Source organism: Capsicum annuum, chromosome 4, assembly GCF_002878395.1.
Source record: "Capsicum annuum cultivar UCD-10X-F1 chromosome 4, UCD10Xv1.1, whole genome shotgun sequence".
Lineage (NCBI taxonomy): Eukaryota > Viridiplantae > Streptophyta > Magnoliopsida > Solanales > Solanaceae > Capsicum > Capsicum annuum.
In genome coordinates this window covers 221,756,178-221,761,081 of record NC_061114.1, presented here as the reverse complement: position 1 = coordinate 221,761,081, position 4,904 = coordinate 221,756,178, and positions in this window count along the sequence as shown.

Sequence of the window (4,904 nt, the reverse complement as noted above, 5' to 3'; positions counted from 1 at the left end):
ACGTGTGCTTTTCTCCTTATTTCCTCTTTACTTAAAATCATCAAATAAACATCAAGAATTAGGCTAAAATGATATTATAACTATTTATTCTTCATTAAAAAATTTAACTTGTAAGAAGAGCATAGAAGTTAGAAGCAGGGGGCGTAGCTAGCCAGCCGTTTGGCTAGAAGTTAATTCCAACTTTTTTTGACGGAAAAAATATATTATTTAAATATTATTAAAATTAATTTTTTTTATATATAATAGGTGTTGAATCTCTTTTCAATTTATTTTTATTTAAATATTAAATTTTCTTAATTAAAATTCGGGCTCTACCTCTGAACTCACTTAGAAGTAGTTAACCTATAATACTTGGTGTAATTAAAGCCTCACAAGAATATAAAATTAATCGTATGACTTGAATTATTTTTTAAATAGAATCATGCGGTATGAATTTAAATCAATTGAAATCTTAAATTAATCAAACATTTATTAAGAGTTAAAAACATTAATAAGAAGAATAAGAAAATAAACAACAATAATGGGATATGCTATATGAGGATCGATATTCCTCAACTGTTACTAATTAGAAATTTTAATTTTGAGCTTAAAAAATTAATTATTGGATCCGTAACATCACTTTAAATTCAAAGACAATGTCCTCTCTCAAGTTGAACCTCATAAAATTGTCCTACAACTCAAAAGAGAAATTATGGTTGAAATAATGGGAAAAGGATTTATTTTATCCTTGATTATTCTTTTGAACTCGGATAATATCTTGAATTTTCAACTTCTATTAGTCAAATTCAACTATTGTGTCCTCGAGTTTGACTAAAATTCAGAACTTGTAATAAACTTTATATAAAATAGAACATTCTGTTAAAAGTTGGATTGAAATTCCAACATATGCCGAAGTTTTACCATCAAAATTCCAAACTCTAATATATTGTATTGCACTTTACACCTTCATAGTTTTTGAATTTCATTAACTTTGTTGGAGTTTCACTTGTCCATAATTTCAATCTTCGATATAGCGTGATGTAGTTTCATTAATAAAAGTATCAACTCCAACACACTATATTTGAGTTTCCAGTAAATTAGTAATAGTACTTTTGTGTGAATATGTTTGCATTAAAGAATGCCTAGATGTTAAATAGTGTGAGATTTGGTTAGCAAACCAAAAGAGTCTATTTGGCCAGAATTGGTTTTAGGCGAGGTAGAGGTAAATCGAAAAAATATTGGAGGGAGGTGATTAAATATGACATGGAGCAGCTCCAGCTTACCGAAGACATGACCCTAGATAGGAAGTTGTGAAGGAGGGGGATTAGGATAGAAGGTTAGTATGAGTTTAGGATGTTGTATCTTTTGTTGTTTTACTTGGTGTATCTTGCTTATGGTATTATTTGATATTATTGATTTCTATTGTATCTTGTTCCTTTACTATTCCTTGTCTAGATTGTTTTATTTTGAGTCGGGGGTCTATTGGAAACAACCTCTCTATCTCACATTTGAGGTAGTGGTATGGACTGCATACATTTATCCTCTTCAGACCTCACTTGGTGGGAATATATTGGATATGTTGTTGTTGGCTAAAACTATAAATATTAATTCAATCAACTATTTGTACAAAGATTCTAATAGATGGGCTTGTCCTTTATTATTGGGCTTCCGCCCTGGCGATAGCCCAAAAGCCCATAGCTTGCTAAGGAACTTTTCATTTTGTGACAAAATCTCTACACCATAGATATCAGTATTACTAAATCTTTTTAATTATTTGTGTTTGTATAGTAATCCTTAAGAACACTTTGTATATTTTTAATGAAATGATTAAATTATTCACTTGGAAAAAAAAGTAGTAAAACTATTGATTGTAAGAAAATCTATATCTATAATCTATATCTATAATCTATAATATATAAGATATAATATATTAAAAGTGTGAAGATCCTGATTTGAACTTTTTGCCCTTCATTAAAATACCCCGCAATAGACAAAATTATCTTTTCACTTTTTTAAAAAAATAATTGTCATTAAATTATTATTCAAATATTTAGGATACAAAAAGAAAAATAAGCAAGAATCCCATACCTAAAAGAAATTAAATGTAATGTGGCTAATTTTAGTTAGGAGTGCTACACAACTTTTTAGGGAAAAAAAAAACTATCCAAGAAAAGGAGGAAAAAAAAAAAAAGATCCATGAAGAAAGTTTTCTTATTATAGATTTATGGTAATTTTTTTTCCACCTCCCATATGTCTGAGAAAATAGGAACCTCCAAAATATTTACCATCTCCAGTTGTCCAAAAAAGTAGGCACGTCCAAAATATTGCCACTTTTTCTGAATGAAAAAGATTTCTAAGAAAAATAAAGGTTACCTCTAAAATAATATATCAAAAAAAGGTCAAGAAAATATTTTTCAAATAAAGGCTGATATTATGTTTATAAAACCATGCTTTCATATTTTCTTCCTCAACAATTTAGTGGGAGCTCTTCAAGGAATTAGAGAAATTGTGATGAAGAAGCACCTATTGGTGGAGTGGTGATAGAAACAAATTTTGTCGAAATTTCTTCAATGATAAAAGATCTAAAGAAGGAGGTTAATTTAGTGGGTGTATATAGAAGAGGAATTTAAAGTTTTGAGGATGTTGAATTAGGGTGGTGAAGAATTTTGGTGAAAATTGATATGGATCGAAGATGACGGAGCAATGAAAGAAGTGAAAAGTGTTTGACATTTAATTGAGAGGAATGGAAGATTGGAGAGAACTGAAAGGAAAAAGATTGGTGTACCACAACAACCCTTGTCCACAACTGTTTGCTCATCTAATGATCATATAATGTCTATAATTAACAGTTCAAAATTCAATTTGAAGTAAAGAAGTCATATACACATTCAATACACGACACTAGGTTTATGACACCAGAGTCTTGTTTTCTCAAGAAAGAAAGCAGAGCTTATTCATTTTTGTCATTATATTATTTTCTTTAAGAGATGAAGCAGGTAGTTTATTTTGTCATAAAAAATTGTATGATTTATTATTTGTCACAGTTGTGAAATCTATTTCTCGCAAATAAGACTTAATGAAAATTGTTATAGACGTAATGCAACAACACTCTCTATAAATTTTTTTGAGAATTGTATCCATTGAGGCATTTCTTGTGATAAGTATCAATTTTTTCTATTACGTTGAATAGATCAAGAATTACAAAACATCTTTTCATGTTTGTAAGTAAACTTTTCATTATTGATCTCCCATATAATTTTGTGGTTTCTATGTTTTATCTTTCCTCTATTATATTAAGTTTATTGATCATTGAATAACAAATTTTTATTATTGAGTAACTTTATAGTTATAAATTTATCGGGTAAATTCACAATTAGTTTTCAATTTGAAGTTGCAACTTCAGATATGATAGATGAAATCTTTGGCGTTACAATCTTAGTACAATCAAAACTGGTCAAAATCTGCTTAACAAATTAAAATAAGAGTAAACGAATCACTTAGTCACGTCTTAAAATTACACAAACAGAACTTGAATAGAAAATTTTAGGGCAATCCAATGAGGTCTCTAATAGCTCAATCTTTGTCTAATATAAATAGATAACTGACAAGTCTAAATTACTATAACTTTGGGTGAGTTTGAACGAATAATTATACAACATTTGTGAACGTACACCTATATTCTTTCAGAAAGACAATAAAATATCATGAAATAGAAAGAATTGACATGCATACAAAAATAACTTGACAATTAGAAGAGAAAATTGATGTTATCTTTTTAAGATATCACTAAATCAAAATATTTGAGAGTGTTGAACATCCATATTAATTATACTATTTTAAAGCATATCCAAGTTAATTCATCTAATTAAGGACTTGTAAAGATAAGATATGACGTCTAATTAAATTATACCAATACTATACAGAATACACTTCAATAGTACTCAAGTTAATTTGTACAAGAATTCATAAAAGAGACCATGACCGTTTATAACACTACAGATATACTATATGAACATGGAGAAGAATACTTTAACATTGCCTATTTACTCTATATAAAGGATTTTACTGGCACATTACATGCCTTATAAATGTTGTTTGAACTTTTTTTCCCTCCATTAAAAGTATTTGCGTTAGATAAAATTATCTTTTCACTATTTTTTCCTAATATTTAAGAGTTGAAAACTAATAAAATAGATTTATGGTAAAACCTTTTCTTATTAGCAGTCATTAGAATTAAGTACAACTAATAGTTTTTTCATTAGTTTAATAATTCTAAATGAACTAAATTTGATTGTAAGAAGATTTAAAAAATCTAGAAATAAATTTAAAAGCGTTAGAATAAGAAAATTTAAAGAAGTGTCAAATTTTTAAAAGTTTTAAATAGGTAATAAGAATGTAATTAATGATTTTGTAAAAATTCAACATTAAAAACAAGAAAAGATTGAAATGGTTCAACAAAGATATACGTGCTTCTGGTAGTTATATTAAAGTGTGAAGGTTTTTTAAAAGTTGATTTGAACATTTTACACTTGATTAAATATCTTCACAATAGATAAAATCATTTAATTTTAAATAATCAAACATTACACGTGCGAATCACGTACGATTAAACTAGTACCTACATAATTATAATCAACCTAATAATAGATAGTAGAATTTCTCTGTCATCAGGTAAGTTGATGAACAACAAATATATAAATATACATATAAATTCTTGTTGTGGTGCCTTTGAACCCTCGTTAGAAAAAGGCACAGCGTAAACATAGGTTTGTTGAACCTACAGTCCACTTCTATAGTATTGGTTTCCCAACTAGAAATACATAATACGATCTTACATTCTCTATTTAAATATAAAATTCGAGCAAAAGTTACTGAATTTTCAAGAATTCATTACATACATTAAATTCGTCAATAATATTAGGGAA